We start from the raw sequence: 15,000 nt of genomic DNA on the forward strand, positions 1-15,000 counted from the left end.
GCAGGCATCTGATCTTACCCCCCTTGGATCAGGGTCTAAATCCCTATTGCATCCTCTGAGCCTCCACACCTAACCACCTGCCCTCAAGACTGGGCTGGGGAGGGGAGGGCAGAGGAGGGCTGGATGGCTTAGAATGGCTCCAACTGCAACTATTTAAAGGTCTGTGGATGCAGAGATTGGGCGGGAGTCTCCGTCTATGGGACAGATGGAAAACAGGCTTTTAAAGTCCTTCAAATCTTTTCTCCACATCCGTTCTGATGACAGTCTTATCCTGCGAGAGATTAGACGAGCCTCCACTGATGTCTTCATCCTGAGAGAGAGAGAGAGAGAGAGAGAGAGAGAGAGAGAGAGAGAGAGAGAGAGAGAGAGAGAGAGAGAGAGAGAGAGAGAGAGAGAGAGAGAGAGAGAGAGAGAGAGAGAGAGAGAGAGAGAGAGAGAGAGAGAGAGAGAGAGAGAGAGAGAGAGAGTGGAATAAGCACCACTGCTGAAGCACACCCTCAAATTATATTATATATATTATATACTGTGCTCTACACCCACTGAATGTGTTCATGTAACTCACAGTATACAAAACCCTACTATTTGAACCATCTTAGCTGTCAACAACAACCCAGGCATTGAGAAACATCTGGCCTCTCCCCCTCTGCAGAACATAAACTCTCTCTCTCTCTCTCTCTCTCTCTCTCTCTAGCCAAACCATGTTATGTGAGAAGTGTACAGGGTGCTGTCCACTGAGCTATTGTATTCTGTCACATCCCAGCAGATCCAAGCTCAGGTGTGAGCTCCATGACAAGCGAAGAGAAGGGGCTGTGATTTGATGTGGTGGCCAGGGGAAAGGGCCTGGGGGCCGGGCAGTGGACACGGGCTTAGCTGGGTCTCTCTGGGCCTCTCTGAAGAAGGGTGTGTGTTCGTTTTTGTGTGTGTGTGTGTGTGTGTGTTTGTGTCTGTCTGTATGTGTGTGTGTGTGTGTATGTGTGTGTGTGTGTGTGTGTGTGTGTGTGTGTGTGTGTGTGTGTGCGTGCGTGCGTGCGTACATGTGTGTGCCCGTGCGCATGCACATGCGTGTGTGTGTCGCCCCAGGCGACGCGTGACAGTGAGATGGCAGGGGCTCCTAGCCCAGCGCTGATGTGACTGAACCTCAATTTGGCTCCATCGTCTCTTTTTCTGACAGACGCTAAACAGACGGCTCTCTGCCAGCTCGCTCAGGGTCCTGGGGGAGACCAACGTTAAGCCCAATCCTACTCTGTTTGTTTACTCCTATGTGGATGGAGGGAGGTAGGGCTCTGGCAGCTAAACGTGGCCCAGAGGGGGGGGGAGAGAGAGACACCCCACTAGAGGCTAAGGGATTGATCATTCCTTCCATCGACTCAGCACACTCCTCTCATGGTTATGGAAATGAGAAGTCCTATAAAATCCATGATATACCTCATCAGTCTTTCCCTGTCCTTGTCCTTGCACTTCATCTGTATCTGATGAAGCGTAGAAACCAACGCATTTTCCAACGCATTTTCCAGGCAGAACGTAGCTCCACAGTGAGCGTGAGACTAGTAGCTTCTCCTTAGAGCATTGCTCCACAGCGACCGTACTCTAGTAGTTTACAGAACAGAAGCAGTAGAACACAGCAGACTGATCCTCCATCAGCAGCCTACCCATAAACCCCTGGGCCTAGGCTGGGCTGGACTGAGAAAGAACCAGGGCGGTCTCTGAGTTTAGAGGTCTACTTCCTACTTCCTCTCATCTCCTCCTCTCTCATTCACTCTCCTTCTCTCTCCTCTCTCTCCTTCTCTTTACTCCTCTTCTCTCCTCTTCTCTCCTCCTCTCTCCTCCTCTTTCCTCCTCTCTCCTCCCAGTTGCTCTACATGTGTAGAGAGGATACACACACTTTACCCATGTTTTACACACACAAACTTTACCCACGTTGACTTTACACACACACACTTTAAACACACACAGAGGCAGCAAGCTACTGAAGTTGTCGTGAGAATGGATGGTGGAGTTAATGATTATTTTCACCATGGGTTTGGCTGGCGGAGGCCTAAACTGGCTCCACAACACTAAAGGCCCTCTAATGGAACACTCAAGCTGCTCATTAAGCCAAGTTTCCATCCCCTTGTTTTCCTTCACCTCGCAAAGCACGCCATCCATCACCATCTCACACAACTTGCAGTGACCTTAACTCTGAGGGTGTTGTGTGGGGGCAGGCAGTGACCTTAACTCTGAGGTGCATCACTTCCCATTTCAGCCCTGATGCAAACATAGCTAATCCCATGTCCATGCTAATGGTCCTGCTTTGATTTCTCCACTAGGTGTGATTTAGCCAGCTAAGTGTTAATGTGTGTGTGGCTTGCTGAAGCTCTGGCGGCAAAGGTCAGGGGGAGTTTTGGTAGAACCAGATCGTTTTACAGTAGTAAGTCATGACAGACAGAGTGGGAGAGAGGGTGAGTGAGGTTGTCTGTCCGTATGTACTGTCACTGTAGTGTTATATGGGAAGAGCAAACAGAGGCACGTCCTTAGTTTGGGCCCTGGTGGGAAGACATCACCTCCCTACTAGATCTACTTACTGCAAGCAAGCTGTAATCTGTACTGTTCTATATAGAACTATGCATCGGATCCATGTATAGAATATAATAATATATGCCATTAGCAGACACTTTTATCCAAAGCAATTTTTGGCCCTGGGAATCGAACCCACAATCATGGCGTTGGAAGCGTCGTGCTCTACCAACTGAGCCATACAGGACCATGTATAGAATCAAATAGAATATTGTAGCATCATTATTCAAACATGAATATGCACATGCACTGTAAAGCCCTTGTCCATAGTCTGCATTAGACTAGAGCAGGCTGTCTTAGCTACTGTCTGTAGGACTGTGCTGAGTGTTGGGAAATGTCAGTAACTTTCACAAATTCCCTGGGTTTTCAGAAATCCTGTTTGGAGGATTCTGGATATAATAACTTTGCAACCCTAGTGCTGAGCATAGCCTCCCTGTAGATTCCCACGGTGAGGTCTGGTCTGCAGCAGCAGCCTCCTGTACGTGTCACAGCTTCCTGTACGTATCACAGCCTCCTGTACGTATCACAGCCTCCTGTACGTATCACAGCCTCCTGTACGTATCACAGCATCCTGTACGTATCACAGCCTCAGACACTAGAGGAGCTGCTCCATTGGACTGGAGGACTGACTGGGTCTATTTACACTAGCCATTAGTAGTACCACTGGAAAGGCTCCTCTAACTCGAATAGATGTTTGCTTTGGCTCTTTACAATCCTCCAAAAGCCACTTACCCCTCACAGGGCCTGTCAGACTTCTACAATGTAGCAGTGTTTCCCCTCTGGGAGGGAAGACACTGTGAAGGGGAAGACCGAGTGGAGCACAGTCTTGTACATAACCATTACCGCTCCATGGTGTGAGAGTTATGGAGCATCCCATCACACATACACACACACACACACAACCATTAGGTCCATGGAGGGAGAGAGTTATGGTGGTGTGACTGGAGATGAATGGGGGCGCTGTGTGTTTTAATGGGGGTTGATGGTGGTCTTTGTGTTATAGTGTCGGGCTGGGCTGTGAATGGGCTGCTCCCAGCAGGAGGTCTACTGATTTACAGCAGGGTTAGGTACTGTAGCAGGGAGAAACACACACACACACACACACACACACACCAGCACAGTGGCAGTCTCCGCTATCACACTACAGCCAGGCGCCTACGAATAGCACTCACCCTCTTCTTCTTTTCTCCTCTCCTCCTCTCCCCCTCTCTTCCTCTCCTCCTCTCCTCCTCACCCTCTTCTTCTTTTCTCCTCTCCTCCTCTCCCCCTCTCTTCCTCTCCTCCTCTCCTCCTCTCCCCCTCTCCTCCTCTCCCCCTCTCCTCCTCTCCCCCTCTCCTCCTCTCTTCCTCTCCTCTCTTCCTCTCCTCCTCTCCCTCCTCTCCTCCTCTCTTCCTCTCCCCCTCTCTTCCTCTCCTCCTCTCCCCCCCTCCCCCTCTCCTCCTCTCCCCCTCTCCTCCTCTCCTCCTCTCTTCCTCTCCTCTCCTCCTCTCTCTTCCTCTCTTCCTCTCCTCCTCTCTTCCTCTCCTCCTCTCTTCCTCTCTTCATCTCCTCCTCTCTTCCTCTCCTCCTCTCCTCCTCTCCCCCTCTCTTCCTCTCCTCCTCTCTTCCTCTCCCCCTCTCTTCCTCTCTTCCTCTCCTCTTCTCTTCCTCTCTTCCTCTCTTCCTCTCTTCCTCTCCTCCTCTCTTCCTCTCTCACTCCTTTCTTCTTCCCAGCTGTGTTTCCATGTCCTTACTTACAGAAACCCCACAAGGTGGAAATCAGCCAGGCCTCAGACATAATATACACCCCTCAAACCATCAGCCATTTATGGGATGAGAATATAGTAACCGCTCGCCGCTCTCGCCCCCAGAAATAGTTTGACACTGGCAGCGTTTTTAGTGGGCGCAGTGCTTTAGAGGCTGAGGGTGCGTAATTGGTCTTTCCGTTGTAACAAACACAGACAGAAGACATACACGCTGGTAATGTCAAAGGGGTCAGACATCATTCAGCCACACCAGAGCTTTAAAATGACCTATTCAAAAAATGTGTGTAAAGCAGAATAGAATATGTCTGCAGTTTCTTCTTCGAACTATAGTTTCTCATCTCTTTAGTTGGCCTCAGCCAGCCAAGCCTTTGTAGCTGTAATGGAAGTTAGTAGTCATTTGAACGGTGGTGGTACTAGCAGTTGCAGTAATAGTGGTTTGGAGGGTGGTGCTGTTAGGAGTAGCAGTTGCAGTAATAGTGGTTTGGAGGGTGGTGCTGTTAGGAGTAGCAGTTGCAGTAATAGTGGTTTGGAGGGTGGTGCTGTTAGGAGTAGCAGTTGCAGTAATAGTGGTTTGGAGGGTGGTGCTGTTAGGAGTAGCAGTTGCAGTAATAGTGGTTTGGAGGGTGGTGCTGTTAGGAGTAGCAGTTGCAGTAATAGTGGTTTGGAGGGTGGTGCTGTTAGGAGTAGCAGTTGCAGTCGTAAATCCAGGATAGTGTAGAACAAGGCTGTAGAGATGACTTGCTATGTAAACACCCAGCTTCCCAGCGCCTCACAGACGCAACTCTTAATGCACCCAGGAATGTGTGTATAATGACTTGCACCTGCGCTGCCTGAAAGCTAAGGCCTCTGCTCTGACTGACTACTCCATAGTGTGTGTGTGTGTGTGTGGGGGGGGGGGGGGGTGTACATGTGTAAACCGTATGCAGTGCATATGTACACAGTGTATGTCTGAGACACGAGAGAGTGTGTGTATGTGCTACTCTGGCTGTATTTGAAGTGCTGACATGGAAGAAGTTCAACAGTGGAATTGTGGTGCCAGGACATGAGGAAATAAAAAACACATCCATGTGTAGAATAGACCCTCTACTTCTGGGGAGACCCAGAGAGAACGTTCTTGAGAGAGAAAGAAAGAAAGAAAGAAAGAAAGAAAGAAAGAAAGAAAGAAAGAAAGAAAGAAAGAAAGAAAGAAAGAAAGAAAGAAAGAAAGAAGGAAAGAAAGAAAGAAAGAAAGAAAGAAAAAAAGCGAAAGCGAGAGAGAACTGGCAAGTTAGTTAGTCCTTTAGTCCATAGCATTCACCTAAGGGTTCATTTTCTTCTTCCCTCTGTAGTTTTAGAAAACTACCACATTAGCGACAAAGTTTTCAGGAAACCTACCCTAGAACGTTATCCTTTTTTAAATTGTGCCACCACAGATCTAGCTACCGAACAAACCCCTCACCTCCACTGCCTCACACCTTCAAACACACACACACACACACACACCTCCACAGGAACTAGTTAACTTAACCCCTCTGCCCCGGAGAGAGAGAGAGAGAGAGAGAGAGAGAGAGAGAGAGAGAGAGAGAGAGAGAGAGACAGCTGTACGTAGCTGTGTTATCCTCAGTAGTCAGCTAGCCAGCCCCTGCATGGTGCCTCTGTCTGTTCTGAGGTAGAGAGATTGCGTGTGAGGGCCTTAAGCCATGAGTGCTGGACTAAAACAACTTTCCCATATACCCACCAGCGGGTGGATCATCTGCCAATTCACCTCTGGAATCTGCATGTCATGTGATGGCCGGGGGCCTGAAGGTGGAGTGGCTGCTTCCTCAACCCCTTCTACAAACCTGTGTGTGTGTGTGTGTTTAGCTATACTTGTGGGGACCAGAAGTCCCCACACCAACTGGTTACATTTTGTTAGTCCCCACAAGGAAAAAGTATATTTCTAGGGGGTTAGGTTTAGGGCTAGGCTTTGGGTTAGGGGTTAAGGAAAATAGGATTTTGAATGGGAATCAATTGTGTGTCCCCACAAGGTTAGATAAACAAGACTGTATATGTGTGTGTGTTTCTCTATCTCTCATTCTCTATCTCTGTCTCTCTGTCTCTCATATTTCATTAGGCCCAGTAATGTTTAGCCTGGCAGGCAGGGGTGTATGGATATGTAGAGCGCTGTTTTAATGAAGGCATCGTAGTACTGAGACAGGCTATAGGATTTTAGACTGGCAAATATTAGGCTGCCCTGCCTGACTGGCTCTGGTACTCACACTGTTTTTATTAGGGATAAACCATGGCTGGAACCCTACCAGAAAAACCACCACAGACAAGCTCCATGTCTTGTTAAATAAATGTACGTGTTAAGGGTATTCCACTAAGCAAACAGGTGGGGCGATTTCTGTTAAAGCAGAGAAAACAATCTGCAACCCACCGATGGTACCCACGACTCTGGGATTATTTTACTGTGTGCGTGCGTGCGTGCGTGTGTGTGTGCCTGTGTACAGGCGTGTGTGTGTGCATGCGTGCGAGAGAGAGACAGAGACATTCAAAATAGTTAATTATTGTTACAAGTACACTGGAAACGACTGCTCATATAAGACCACTGGAGTCTGCAGTAGCCATGGCAACCCAACACAGCAGTAGCCATAACGCAGCATTCCTGTCATTCTAATGACTGGAAACGTTTAAGTCCAGTCTACATCCAGTAGGGAACCTTTTGGGCTTTTAATTAAACCTGGGCTTTAAAGAAATGGAAAATGATTTGTGTTAATTAAAATCACTCCAAATCCTCAATTCACACACACACACACCTACACACCCACACACACAGCTTATAGCCCAGCACATAAAACAGTTTGTTAAAGCATCAGGGCTGTCTCAGCTGAGGGTGTTGTGTGAGTGATGTTTAATGGCGGGCTGACGCACCTCATTACCCCGGGATCAGACATGACGGGACCGCCGTGGGGGTTAGGGGTCAGAGGGCGTGACCTCTGGAGGGAGGGTGGGCAGGGGGTGTCAGCCTGCCTCAGTCAAGCTTGCCTGACTACCAATGTAGAGCAACTCCTGTTTATTCAGGGTGCTTTGGATTGATAATAATCTGCAGAACCTAGAACCAAATCTTGATTCGTTAAAATGTAATTGAGTATGGTTATATGCACACAGTAATGCGATAATGTGCATAGACAGATTAATACAGTGGGGAAAAAAAGTATTTAGTCAGCCACCAATTGTGCAAGTTCTCCCACTTAAAAATGTAAATGTAAATGTTAAAAAGATGGGAGAGGCCTGTAATTTTCATCATAGGTACACGTCAACTATGACAGACAAATTGAGAAAAAAAACAACTGAAAATCACATTGTAGGATTTTTAATGAATTTATTTGCAAATTATGGTGGAAAATAAGTATTTGGTCACCTACAAACAAGCAGCATTTCTGGCTCTCACAGACCTGTAACTTCTTCTTTAAGAGGCTCCTCTGTCCTCCACTCGTTACCTGTATTAATGGCACCTGTTTGAACTTGTTATCAGTATAAAAGACACCTGTCCACAACCTCAAACAGTCACACTCCAAACTCCACTATGGCCAAGACCAAGAGCTGTCAAAGGACACCAGAAACAAAATTGTAGACCTGCACCAGGCTGGGAAGACTGAATCTGTAATAGGTAAGCAGCTTGGTTTGAAGAAATCAACTGTGGGAGCAATTATTAGGAAATGGAAGACATACAAGACCACTGATAATCTCCCTCGATCTGGGGCTCCAAAAAAGATCTCACCTCGTGGGGTCAAAATGATCACAAGAACGGTGAGCAAAAATCCCAGAACCACACGGGGGGACCTAGTGAATGACCTGCAGAGAGCTGGGACCAAAGTAACAAAGCCTACCATCAGTAACACACTACGCCGCCAGGGACTCAAATCCTGCAGTGCCAGACGTGTCCCCCTGCTTAAGCCAGTACATGTCCAGGCCCGTCTGAAGTTTGCTAGAGTGCATTTGGATGATCCAGAAGAGGATTGGGAGAATGTCATATGGTCAGATGAAACCAAAATATTACTTTTTGGGAAAAACTCAACTCGTCGTGTTTGGAGGACAAAGAATGCTGAGTTGCATCCAAAGGGACCAGGACGACTGATCCGTGTAAAGGAAAGAATGAATGGGGCCATGTATCGTGAGATTTTGAGTGAAAACTTCCTTCCATCAGCAAGGGCATTGAAGATGAAACGTGGCTGGGTCTTTCAGCATGACAATGATCCCAAACACAGCGCCCGGGCAACGAAGGAGTGGCTTCGTAAGAAGCATTTCAAGGTCCTGGAGTGGCCTAGCCAGTCTCCAGATCTCAACCCCATAGAAAATCTTTGGAGGGAGTTGAAAGTCTGTGTTGCCCAGCGACAGCCCCAAAACATCACTGCTCTAGAGGAGATCTGCATAGAGGAATGGGCCAAAATACCAGCAACAGTGTGTGAAAACCTTGTGAGGACTTATAGAAAACGTTTGACCTGTGTCATTGCCAACAAAGGGTATATAACAAAGTATTGAGAAACTTTTGTTATTGACCAAATACTTATGTTCCACCATAATTTGCAAATAAATTCATTAAAAATCCTACAATGTGATTTTCAGGATTTTTTTTTTCTCATTTTGTCTGTCATAGTTGACGTGTACCTAAGATGAAAATTACAGGCCTCTCTCATCTTTTTAAGTGGGAGAACTTGCACAATTGGTGGCTGACTAAATACTTTTTTTCCCCACTGTATAATAGTTTGATTAAAATGTTTACATGCTTTGCAAGAAGACATGTTTACATGGACACATCTGAAATCCGGCTATCTGATGGCACTCTGATAAATGCAGAAAATCGGCAATCAAAATAAACGTTTTACCACAGCAACCATGTTATTTTTGGGAACATATTTGATTCTGAGTTCGCACATATAAAGTTTGTATGTGGAAACTACTTCTAAGATGCATACAGTGCCTTCGGAAAGTATTCAGACCAATTGACCTTTTCCACATTTTGTTATGTTACAGCCTTATTCTAAAATGGATTAAATAAATAGAAATCCTCAGAAATCTACACACAATACCCCATGATGACAAAGCAAAAACAGGTTTTTAGAAATTTTTGCAAAAAAAAAACTGAAATACCTTATTTACATAAGTATTCAGACCCTTTGCTATGAGACTCGAAATTGAGCTCAGGTGCATCCTGTTTACATTTATCATATTTGAGATGTTTCTACAACTTGAATGGAGTCCACCTGGGTAAATTCAATTGATTGGACATGATTTGGAAAGGGACACACCTGTCTATATAAGGTCCCAAAGTTGACAGTGCATTTCAGAGCAAAAACCAAGCCATGAGGTCGAAGGAATTGTCCATAGAGCTCAGAGACAGGATTGTGTCGAGGCACAGATCTGGGGAAGGGTACCAAAAAATGTCTGCAGCATTGAAGGTCCGCAAGAACACAGTGGCCTCCATCATTCTTAAATGTAAGGAGTTTGGAACCACCAAGACTCTTCCTAGAGCTGGCCACCCGGCCAAACTGAGCAATCGGTGGATAAGGGCCTTGGTCAGAGAGGTGAGATCTAGAGTTCCTCTGTGGAGATGGGAGAACTTTCCAGAAGGACAACCGTCTCTGCAGCGCTCCCCAATCAGGCCTTTATGGTAGAGTGGCCAGACGGAAGCCACTCTTCAGTAAAAGGCACATGACAGCCCGCTTGGAGTTTGCCAGAAGGCACCTAAAGACTCTCAGACCATGAGAAACAAGATTATCTGGTCTGATGAAACCAAGATTCAACTCTTTGGCCTGAATGCCAAGCATCGCGTCTGGAGGAAGCCTGGCACCATCCCTACGGTGAAGCATGGTGGTGGCAGCATCATGCTCTTGGGATGTTTTTCAGCGGCAGGGACTGGGAGACTAGTCAGGATTGAGGGAAAGATGAACGAAGCAAAGTACAGAGAGATCCTTGATGAAAACCTGCTCCAGAGCACTCAAGACCTCAGACTGGGGCGAAGGTTGCCCTTCCTACAGGACAACGGCCCTAAGCACACAGCCAAGACAATGCAGGAGTGGTACGGGACAAGTCTCTGAATGTTCTTGAGTGGCCCAGCCAGAGCCGGACTTGAACCCGATCGAACATCTCTGGAGAGACCTGAAAATAGCTGTGCAGCAACACTCCCCATCCAACCTGACAGAGCTTGAGAGGATCTGCAGAGAAGAATGGGAGAAACTCCCCAAATACAGGTGTGCCAAGCTTGTTGCGTCATACCCAAGAAGTCTCGAGGCTGTAATCTCTGCCAAAGGTGCTTCAACAAAGTACTGAGTAAAGGGTCTGAATACTTACAGTTGAAGTCAGAAGTTTACATACACCTTAGCCAAATACATTTAAACTCAGTTTTTCACAATTCCTGACATTTAATCCTAGTAAACATTCCCTGTCTTAGGTCAGTTGGGATCACCCCTTTATTTTAAGAATGTGAAATGTCAGAATAATAGTAGAGAGAATTATTTATTTCAGCTTTTATTTCTTTCATCACATTCCCAGTGGGTCAGAAGTTTACATACACTCAATAAGTATTTGGTAGCATTGCCTTTAAATTGTTTAACTTGGGTCAAACGTTTTGGGTAGCCTTCCACAAGCTTCCCACAATAAGTTGGGTGAATTTTGGCCCATTCCTCCAGACAGAGCTGGTGTAACTGAGTCAGGTTGGTAGGCCTCCTTGCTCGCACACACTTTTTCAGTTCTGCCCACAAATGTTCTATAGGATTGAGGTCAGGGCTTTGTGATGGCCATTCCAATACCTTGACTTTGTTGTCCTTAAGCCATTTTGCCACAACTTTGGAAGTATGCTTGGGGTCATTGTCCATTTGGAAGACCCATTTGCGACCAACCTTTAACTTCCTGACTGATGTCTTGAGATGTTGCTTCAATATATCCACATAATTTTCCTTCCTCATGATGCTATCTATTTTGTGAAGTGCACCAGTCCCTCCTGCAGCAAAGCACCCCCACAGCATGATTCTGCCACCCCCGTGCTTCACGGTTGGGATGGTGTTCTTCGGCTTGCAAGGTTCCCCCTTTTTCCTCCAAACATAACGATGGTCATTATGGCCAAACAGTTCTATTTTTAAGTTAATCAGACCAGAGGACATTTCTCCAAAAAGTACGATCTTTGTCCCCATGTGCAGTTGCAAACCGTAGTCTGGCTTTTTTTATGGCGGTTTTGGAGCAGTGGCTTCTTCCTTGTTGAGCGGCCTTTCAGGTTATGTCGATATAGGACTTGTTTTACTGTGGATATATATATTTTTGTACCTGTTTCCTCCAGCATATTCACAAGGTCCTTTGCTGTTGTTCTGGGATTGATTTGCACTTTTCGCACCAAAGAACGTTCATCTCTAAGAGACAAAACGCGTCTCCTTCCTGAGCGGTATGACGGCTGCGTGGTCCCATGGTGTTAATACTTGCGTACTATTGTTTGTACAGATTAACGTGGTACCTTCAGGCATTTGGAAATTGCTCCCAAGGATGAACCAGACATGTGGAGGTCCCCCAAAAAATTTCTGAGGTCTTGGCTGATTTCTTTTGATTTTCCCATGATGTCAAGCAAAGAGGCACTAAGTTTGAAGGTTGGCCTTGAAATACATCCACAGGTACACCTCCAAATGACTCAAATTATGTCAATTAGCCTATCAGAAGCTTCTAAAGCCATGACATCATTTTCAGGAATTTTCCAAGCTGTTTAAAGGCACAGTCAACTTAGTGTATGTAAACTTCTGACCCACTGGAATTGTGATACAGTGAATTATAAGTGAAATAATCTGTTTGTAATCAATTGTTGGAAAAATTACTTGTGTCATGCACAAAGTAGATGTCCTAACCGACTTGCCAAAACCGTAGTTTGTCAACAAGAAATTTGTGGAGTGGTTGAAAAACAAGTTTTAATGACTCCAACCTAAGTGTATGTAAACTTCCGACATCAACTGTATGTAAATGTGGTATTTAGGTTTTTTAGCATTATGGGGTATTGTGTGTAAAATTATTTAATCCATTTTGGAACGCCGATTAAGGTGTTTTTTACATGGCCTAATAATTTGAAAGATTGCTCATAACACCAGGTGTGTCACGCCCTGACATGGAGAGACTGTTATTCTCTAGGTAGTTTGGTCAGGGTGTGAAACTCTATGTTATAATTTATATGTTTCGGTTGTAGAATTGTATTTCTAGGTTTGGCCGGTTGTGATTCCCAATCAGAGGCAGTTGTCGCTCGTTGTCTCTGATTGGGGATCATACTTAAGTAGCCTGTTTGCCTACCTTAGTGGTGGGATCTTGTTTTGTGTTCCGTGTTTAGGCTTGTTTGTGTATAGCCTGAAGACTTCACGTTACGTTGTTTCTTGTTTTGTTTATGTTTATTGAGTTTAATAAACATGTTCGCATACCACGCTGCACCTTGGTCTGACCCGTCTCTCAACGATCGTGACAGAAGATCCCACCAAAAATGGACCAAGCAGCGTGCCCAGGAGCAGCAGACACCCTGGACACAGGTGGGGAAGTAATTTTGGACTTGGGAGGAGATATTGGCCGGTAGAGGACCCTGGGCGAAGGAGGAAGCCCAGGCAGGAGAGGAGAAACGGCGACATCAACGGTGCTGGCCGAAGAGGAAGCCGGAGAAAAGGCCCCAATAAAAAAAAATTGGGGGGTCTCACGGGGTGGACGACGAAGCAGCAGGAGGCCGGGAAAGGGCTGACTAGAGAGGAGGAGGCCGCTATTTTAGAGGTCCTCCAAGACCTGCGGATCGAGAGTCTGAGAGAGGAGGCCACCACGTTACGGGGGCTGTTAGATCAGAGGGAGCAGGAGTTATCCGTTCAGAGGGAGGCGCTACAGGAGGCTCAAAGGGAGAAGGAAGTAGTGGAGGCAAGGAGAGAGGAGCTGGTCAGGCAACAGAGGGAGCGTGTGTTCATAGAGGAACCTAGGTATGCGGAGATACGCACTGTGTCGCCAGTGCGCATTCACAGCCCAGTGCGTCCTGTGCCAGCGCCCCGCACGTGTCGTGCGAAAGTGGGCATCCAGCCAGGACTGGTTGTGCCAGCTGTAGACTCCAGACCTCCAGTACACCTCCACGGTCCAGTATATCCTGCTCCGGTTCTACGCACTGTATCACCAGTGCGCCTCACCAGTCCAGTACGGCCCATACCTGCTCCCCGCACCAGGTTAGTGGTGCGTGTTCCCAGTCCGGACCGGCCCGTTCCTGCTCCTCGCACCAGACCTGTGGTGCGTGTTCCCAGTCCGGCCCGGCCCGTTCCTGCTCCTTGCACCAGACCTGTGGTGCAGGTCTCCAGTCCGGCCCGGCCCGTTCCTGTTCCTCGCACCAGACCTGTGGTGCGTGTCCCCAGTCCGGTCCGGCCCGTCCCTGCTCCTCGCACCAAACCAGTGGTGCGTGTCCCCAGTCCGGCCCAGCCTGTTCCTGCTCCTCGCACCAGACCTGTGGTGCGTGTCCCCAGTCCGGCCCGGCCCGTTCCTGCTCCTCGCACCAGACCTGTGGTGCGTGTCTCCAGTCCGGCCCGGCCCGTTCCTGCTCCTCGCACCAGACCTGTGGTGCAGGTCTCCAGTCCGGCCCGGCCCGTTCCTGCTCCTCGCACCAGACCCGTGGTGCGTGTCCCCAGTCCGGTCCGGCCCGTCCCTGCTCCTCGCACCAGACCAGTGGTGCGTGTCAGCGGTTCCACTCCAGACCCAGACGTCAGCCCCTCCCCAGGTTCGGGGTCTCCCACACCAGGGTCCAGACAGGGCTTGGCGCATCGTGGAAGGAAGGAGAGGGGAAGCATCGCGCCGAGGTCCAGACTAGACCAGGTGCGCAACGGGGAGGCAGAGAGGGAGAGGTCGTCACGCCCAGAGCCGGATCCTACCTTAATGAGTCAGGTTGGTGCGGCCGGAGTACGCACCTTTGGGGGGGGGGGGGTTTAATAAACATGTTCGCATACCACGCTGCACCTTGGTCTGACCCGTCTCTCAACGATCGTGACAAGGTGTTATAATCGGCATATGCTTACTTCGATTTTGACCTTATGCAGAGTAAGGTGTTTACATGACTATTGCGTAATCGCCCACTGCCATAATCAGTTTAATATCAAATTGTTAGTGTGCATGTAAACGTTCTCATTAAAAACATAGGCTAGTTAGGCCTATTTGAAGTATTTTTCACTGTTTTAAAACACCTCAGTGTATTTTGTCTACATTATTATGTCTATGGTGTTTATATGCTACATTTTACATTTACATTTTAGTCATTTAGCAGACGCTCTTATCCAGAGCGACTTACAGTTAGTGCATACATCGAACCCACAACCCTGGCATTACAAACGCCATGCTCTATCAACTGAGCTACATCCCTGCCGGCAATTCCCTCCCCTACCCTGGACGACGCTGGGCCAATTGCGCGCCGCCCCATGGGTCTCCCGGTCGCGGCCGGCTACGAGAGAGCCTGGAGACCACTGCGCCACTCGGGACACTCGGGACATATGCTACTTAGGCCTATTTCAAGTATGTTAGTATTCTGCAACACCTGAGAGGTTTGTTCTGTCTCCATTCTCTGAGGTGTTCATCTGGGGTTATTAGTATTTCCAGAGCTGCTGCTTCACGGTAGTGACAGGCTCTTTGATCAGGCAGATACAAGGGATGAAAGGTGTGTGTGTAGAGGAGAGGATTGTCTGGGGAGCGACCTGCTCACTGCAAGACTGA

General features: G+C 47.7%; 1 protein-coding gene across 1 annotated transcript in view; it reads left to right on the top strand.

Annotated features, from left to right (window-relative positions):
* Positions 1-15,000, top strand: part of LOC311139938 (cyclin-dependent kinase 14-like) — a gene marked incomplete at both ends in the record, with an annotated part of 114,388 nt that overhangs the window by 97,739 nt on the left and 1,649 nt on the right. The window lies entirely within an intron of this gene.

This window comes from Coregonus lavaretus (assembly GCF_964263955.1).
Source record: "Coregonus lavaretus genome assembly, chromosome: 13".
NCBI lineage: Eukaryota > Metazoa > Chordata > Actinopteri > Salmoniformes > Salmonidae > Coregonus > Coregonus lavaretus.